The sequence below is a fragment of the Balaenoptera borealis genome, assembly GCF_965194805.1.
Source record: "Balaenoptera borealis genome assembly, chromosome: 4".
In the NCBI taxonomy this organism is placed as follows: Eukaryota; Metazoa; Chordata; class Mammalia; order Artiodactyla; family Balaenopteridae; genus Balaenoptera; species Balaenoptera borealis.
This window is the reverse complement of record NC_138861.1, coordinates 138,660,998-138,668,414: the sequence shown is the minus strand read 5'-3', so window position 1 is coordinate 138,668,414 and position 7,417 is coordinate 138,660,998. Positions and strand designations below refer to the sequence as shown.

The 7,417-nt window shown below is 37.2% G+C and overlaps 1 long non-coding RNA gene across 1 annotated transcript; it reads right to left on the bottom strand.

The window, feature by feature from the left end:
• Positions 1 to 615: 615 nt before the first annotated feature.
• LOC309627654 lies at positions 616 to 7,007 on the bottom strand. Its single transcript, XR_014243898.1, has 2 exons — positions 3,075 to 7,007; positions 616 to 2,983 (listed from the first exon to the last, which is right to left on the bottom strand). It is a non-coding gene; the product is annotated as an uncharacterized lncRNA (long non-coding RNA).
• Between the last annotated feature and the right edge of the window lie 410 nt (positions 7,008 to 7,417).

Below are 7,417 nucleotides of genomic sequence, written 5' to 3'. Positions count from 1 at the left end.
TTTCAGACCTTCTACAGTTTCCAGCTTAATATACCCTTGACTTGAAACTGGATGGACTTGTGTCTGCTTTGACCAATAGACAACAGCAGAAGTGATGCTACGGGGCTTCTGATACTAGGCTATAAAAGGCCATGCAGTTTCTCCCTTGGTCTCTTTGCTTTGCTGACACTCCCACTCCAGATCTCCCTTTCAGAGACCAGTCACTACACTGTGAGAAGCTCAGATCAAATGGAGAAGCCATGTGTAGGCTCTCTGGATGGCATTTCCAACTGAGTCCTGATTTTGAGGCATCTCAGTCTACACAGCCAACATATGAGTGACGAAGCCCGCACATGATCTACTCTCTGGCATTTGAGGGTTCCAAGCTGCGGTCTCATAAATCATATAGTGAGGAACAGAGACAAGACATCTCCACTGTGCTTGTCTGAATTCTTGCCTCAGAGTCGGTGAGTATCATAAAATGGTTGTTTTTTAATCCACTAAAACGTGGTGATGTGTTATACAGCAATAGAAAATTGGGGGAAAAAATGTAGATTAAATCCTATTTCTTTTGTGAACTTTTGCATAAGAATTTCTTCGAATGTGTTCTTGATGGTTTTTATTTAATTTAATTTATTTTTTTTAAAGAATAAATTTTATTTATTTATTTATTTTTGGTTGCGTTGGGTCTTCATTGCTTCGCGCGGGCTTTCTCTAGTTGCATCAAGTGGGGGCTACTCTTCGTTGTGGTGCTCGGGCTTCTCATTGTGGTGGCTTCTCTTGTTGTGGAGCAGGGCTCTAGGCACACGGGCTTCAGTAGTTGTGGCATGTGGGCTCAGTAGTTGTGGCTCACGGGCTCTAGAGCACAGCCTCAGTAGTTGTGGCGCACAGGCTTAGTTGCTCCACAGCATGTGGGATCTTCCCAGACCAGGGATGGAACCCATGTCCCCCGCATTGGCAGGTGGACTCTCAACCACTGTGCCACCAGGGGAGTCCCCCTTAATGGCTTTTAAACTTCTAAAGCATCTATGAGTGGTTTCAACAACTATTGTCTTTATTATAGTTGCTATTTTACATGTGCAAATGCAAATATCTCTCTCTATATTATATATTATTAGAGGGAAGACTATAGCAAATAGTCTCCTTCGTTGAGCTGTGCCAATACTAAATTGTAAGAGTGTGATAGGTTAATTCAAATAAAAGAAAGGATTAGATAATGCATAGAAAATACTACATGGAAAAATGGAGAAAGTGTATATAAAAACATGACTTAAGCTAGCCTTTATTAATTGAGCAATTCAGTGCATTAAATACTATATATTTTGATAGCATCAATGCAATTCCTTAAAACATATTAATAGCATATAAATAATACAGAAGAATGAAATAAGTCCTGAGATGATGTTAAATATTGCTTCCTTTTCATGGCATATTATAGGGCTTGAAAATATATCAGTTAGTTTTTGAAAACACAACTATTTAAAGTACTGCTGTGTTTCACAGCTAGTTAATAGCAAAAATGGATCTGTTACCACTCTCTGAACTCCAAATTCATCCTTTTAATTTTTCCAACTCACATCCAGAAAATATTTCAATGCTCAAGTTATTTTGGTTACTTGATTTGCACTTAAAAATAAATGCTATTTTCCTTCTTTATCAAAAGATCGAAATTCAGATAACTGATGATACAAAATAAATTTAACATCACTAAATGTTAGAAAGAAAGATAAATAGTAAAAGACTTCAATATACTATCAATATTTAAGAAATAGTGTGGTTAGACTTAGCTTTTCATTATTTTATAATATTCTCTTTTTGTATCTGCTCTAATATGTTTTGTTTTGATTTGTTATTTTCTCCCATATCTATTTGCACTCTGAAATTATCTTCCTCTCTATCTGGAAAATTAATGAAAAAGGTACTCATTGGTCCATTTAAATAAATCTCCTTTGAACTCATGTTACTAAATGATGGCTCTTTTAAATAGGCCAGCCCCTTGAATTCAAATGGGAATACAGATAAATTAAGCCTTTTTCATTTAAACTCTATTGACCTGATTCTACTATAATGTATTTTTGTAAACACACATCTGTTGTTTATCATGAAAGACTAAAAGTGTATTATAATTAGAAATCTGCCAGTAATTTATTTGCTCCTTAACCACCTGCTTCATACAGGATCATATTATCTTGTGATATAATATTCTTTTATTACAAAAATAAAGTATATCCATGAGAACATTATCCCATGTTTTGAAAATCATCTTGGTTTTAGCATGATACTTATTTTCAACCAGTGCTTTTGCATTACGTTGGTAGTAGTTTTGCAAGCAGAGACTTGTGTTTTGAAAATGTTCTATTATATTAATGATGTCTTAATTATATAATAAAACAACTATCTTGGCCAATCAGATAGCTCGGCCATTGTACTTTATTATTCCCTAACATTAAAAATATAATCTCTCAGAAACACTGTTTTATCAACTTTTCTTCACTGAAAAATTACCTTATTCCCAAACAAATGATTATGATTGTATCATTTTTGCTGAGTAGAATCCATTGCTAAGTTAAAATATAAAAATGTTAATGAGTATGTTTAAAGGACTTGCTCACCGATAGAATTGGTATTACCTATTGAGTTTAGTCTTTAAGATTTAATAAAACTAAATGATAGGACAGGTAGACTGAGCACACACTTAAAATAACAATATATAAGTGGATCACAAATAAAGAAAATGATATTACAAAGATAAGAAACGTTTCAAAATTTTATATAACTAATCTAGAATAGTGTTTTCACGCACTGGTAAAAACCTACAGAGAGTAAATTGGTTCCTTCAAAATTCCAATTGATACAATATTTATATCATTTACTGTATATGGCTTCCCTGACAGGTAAATTATGTATAGCTAGACAGAGATGCAAGAACATTTTTTTGAGTTCTCTTTAAAAGATACTTCAGAGATATTTGAGAAAAGACATTGGATAAATCAAAGGTTCAGAACTTTAGAATTCAAGAATTCAAATAACTAAATGCAGAGCCAAATGATTAAATTTAGATTATATTATTTTTCTATTTGGATCTGTAATTTGACATGTGGAGGTGAGTGTGGAGACCAGAAAGCTTCATTCATGGGTAATGAGATGAAAGTAGTAATTAAACAAAAATAGAGCCAGAGAGTATGTTTTCTAGATATGATTTCTAAGAATTATAGAATTCTGGGTTTAAAAATGTTTATTTCCCCATGGAATTAACTTGTCACATTTTGGAGAGACCATATATGTGTGCATCTATTTGTGAACTATCTATTCTGTTGCAATAAAACTTATTTCTATCCTTGCACCAATAATACATTGCATTGATTAAAGTAGCTTCATATTAAATCTTGAACTCTGGTGGTGTAAGTCCTCATATATGTTATTTTTTTTTCCAAATTATTTTGACTATTTTGGGTTTCTTTTACATTTCTGTATGAATTTTAGAATCAGCTAATAAGCAGATTTTATACAGATTATTTTGATTACAAAAATTTGGGCAAAATTGACATAATACTGTTGAATCTTTTGATATATGAACAGAGCATAGCTTTTCATCTATTAGGTCTCTTTTAATTTCTCCCCCAAAATGTTGTAGTTTTCAGTGTGAGGGTCTTGCATGGTTTATGGTTTTGTAAACAGTATATTTTAATTTTCAAATTGCTTTATAAATTTAAAAATATGTAGAAATATAAGTACATAGAAACCCAATTACTTTTTTTTTTTTTTTTTTTTGTATTGACCTTATATCTTATGTCCTCCTACACTGACTTATAAAACCTGGTAGCTCTTTTGTATCTTGTGTATAGTTATATGCATACAACCACAACACAACATCTGCAAGTAAAATAGGTTTTATTTTTCTCTTTTCAATCTTTGTTACTTTTCTTGCCTCATTGCACCAGCTAGGTCCTCCAGTAAACAACTGGATAGAAGTGGTGGAAACACACATCCTTGCACAATTCCCAATGTGAAAAGGTATTCAGCCTTTCACTTTTGTGTATGACAATAACTGTGGAGTTTTCACAAATACTGTTTATGAAATTTACTTCTTTTTAGAAGTAATTTAGAAATTTACCTCTATTTCTATTTTTCTGAATGTTTTTTCCATGAATGTGTGTTGAATATTTTCAAAATGTTTTCTGCATCAATTGAGATGATTATATACTATTTTTCCCTAGTCCGTTAATATGATGAATTATGTTGATTGATTTTGAATGCTAAACTAATCTTGTATTCCTAGAATACATGTTCTGGTGGTCTATTACTGAAAAACAAACCACACAAACTTAGTGTAATAAAATAACCATTTTAATATGTGTATGAGTCTTTGGCTAAGGAATCAAAACATGGTGCATTGGAGATAACCTTTTCTCTAAAAGGGATAGAGAAGCCAAATCAAACTCACATTAGACTCTGACATAAGTGAAAAATAAACCTCAATTGTATAAAAAGCTGATATTTGGAGGTGGTTTGGTATAGCAGTTAACTTATTTGTGGAAAATAATGTTACCAATCCCATAGAGTTGTCGTGAGAATTAAATAAGTTAATAATTATAATGTACTTAGACAAGTGTGTGACACATGCAAAGCCCTGTCTGTATATGTATTTGTTTTATGAATTAAAGATAAAGCATTAAGTGCATCCTGATTTAATTCATTATATCCTTTCCAAACACGTTCTGCTTGGAATACGTATTTCATGTCAATTGCATCATCAATTTTAGTTCCAACATACTTCTTACATGTTACTCTTCTTTACACACTTACTGTCAAAATCCTAGAACTTCATGTAGGTCAGGACTTATCAGTCTTGGTACTATTAACATTTTGGGCCAGATAATTCACTTGCAAATGGTAGTGGTGGTCACGTGGCACGGGGGCGGGGGCGTGCCCTCTGTATCATACGATATTTTGTCACATCCCTGACCTCTCCTCACTAGCAGATTTCCCAATTGTGACAACTCAAATATGTCTTCACACATTGCCAAATGTCTTCTAGGGAGACAAAACCACCCACAATTGAAAACCACTGGTATAGAATGAATAGAAAATAAAAATGTTTGTTCGTTTGTTTTTATGCATGTCACACATTGTGCTGTTGCCTATAACAGAAATGGCTCTAGCAAATTTTTTTAAAAATTTATTTATTTATTGGCTGCACTGGGTCTTAGTTGTGGCATGCAGGATCTAGTTCCCTGACCAGGGATCGAACCTGGGCCCCCTACGTTGGGAGTGTGGAGCCTTAACCACTGGAGCACCAGGGAAGTCCTGGCTCTAGCTAATTTAAACAGAAATGTATTTAATGCGAGGTACTTACAATTGTTGAAAGGTGGACCAGGCTCCTAGGAAATATTACTGAAACAGCACTGCAAAACTTGTACACCAGGAATCTGGTGTCTCTGTCGTTACCTAAAATTGGGGAAATCAAAACCACTGCCTCAGATGCGAGTTCAAGGTCATACTATCTCAGGCTTGATCAATGGTAGCAAAGTAAATAATCCATGCTATGCCTCTCACAGCCACAAAACCAAAAGAATACATTAGGATTTCTTGTATCACTGAGGAAAAAAATACATCAGATGTCTCCATACATGACCTAACCAGCAGAAAGAGAAGATATCTAACTCTATCTCATTCTTCTATGTCACTAAGAGAACATGACCCCCGTTGGCCTGTGCACTAGACCTGGGCAATCAGAGACACCTTACCATCTCCCTGATCCTTGAAATGTATGTTCCACCGGCTGTTCCTGTACTAGGAGATACTTCAAGGATGCAGCATTCAGGGGACTTCCCTGGTGGTCCAGCAGTTAAGACTCCGAGCTCCCAGCGCAGGGGGCCCAGGTTCAATCCCTGGTCAGGGAACTAGATCCCACATGCCGCGACTAAAATATACAGCACGTGGCAACGAAGATCCCATGTGTGGCAACTAAGACCCAGTGCTGCCAAATAAATAAATAAATATTAAAAAAAAAAAAAAAGGATGCAGCTTTGAGAGAGTAAAGTGTTATTGAGATCTAGACTGTATATATGACTGAACCCCGTTAGGGCTATATAAACTCTTAAGATTCTATATGAACTCTTAAGATTCTAGTGGGTATGTATGGAAATCTACCTGTCTTGCTGCCACCTAAGACAAACCTCATATATAAGTTTTATTGCTTATTAAAACTATCACCTACCCATCTGGAGCGGTCTCTTTCTTCAGTCTCTCCTTGCCCTCCATGAACAGGGGCCAGTTTCAAATTTTCCTCCGGGGAACTTCTGAGCTTATGAACCAACAATCGGCTAGCCAGACAGGAGACCAAAGAAATGGGCCTTGGGAAAGAGGCATCTGTGGGGAAAATCCCATGTTGGCTGTTGACCTTTATGTGGGGAGGGGTGGCCCATAAGTTAGAAGCTTGCGGACCACCACATGAGTGCGGGGACACCCCGAAAACGCCAATCGTTTAATGCATTTGTTGAGGAACTGCACAGAGCACATGCTGAGCAAAGAAGCGAAATAAATGCCTACCACAGGGGATTGGCCTCTACTGTGGGCAGTTTGGCTGAAGGCTGAAACTCGAGTTAGAAAATTAGAAGAAAAGGTAAAGAAAGACATGTGGTTGTTCACCACTCTGCTAGCTTCAGGACTGCCAGACAAGATGGGAGAGCAGGATAATAAATTGGAGAGCTTAGAGTGCCATTTTGCAAAGCTAGGAGGGTGCTAGCTGCTGTGGATAAAGATCTGAGTGCTTGTGACAAAGCCTGATTGGGACGCTAAGAGGTGGAATCCTTGGGAAGGGGAGGAAAGCTAAGAGGAGGAGGATGTGGTGACGGACAGTGAAATGGGTGAAGCCTCCCATGCCTTCTGATCGCAAATACACAGGAAAGCAAACACACAGCAACAACCCCTGCCAGGGGGGCAGCTCACAATTCAAAAATGGCTCACGATGAGAGAGTATATGCCTGCTGGGCTTACTGATATAGCTGCCAAGTTCCAATAAAAGACCAGGGAAAGTATTCAGGCATGGTTAGGGCAGCTAAAAGATTGGGGGAAAGGTGGGCAGGGGATGGCATTTTTCTCACCAGGCATGAGGCAGAGAAAATGGGCAAGATCACCACATGCCCCGCTCTCCAGCAGTGCCTGCATGGAGCTCGGGGAATTCAAGGTCCTCTTCTCAGATAGATTGGGTTATTCTATCCCGCAGGGAGCTGTGACCCAAAGAGGAGGATCTCCCTGAGCACATGGGACCCTGGAAATCTAAAGAGGAGGCATAGCAAATTAGTAGGGAGTTGGGAGTGAAACAGGCCATCTGTGCTCCTTCTTTGAAGGCCCTGATCAGGCCCCATTCGTTGCAAGAATGAGAGACAAGGTACTCCAATCCACTTCCAGCGCCTGATATCCATGTGGAACCCAG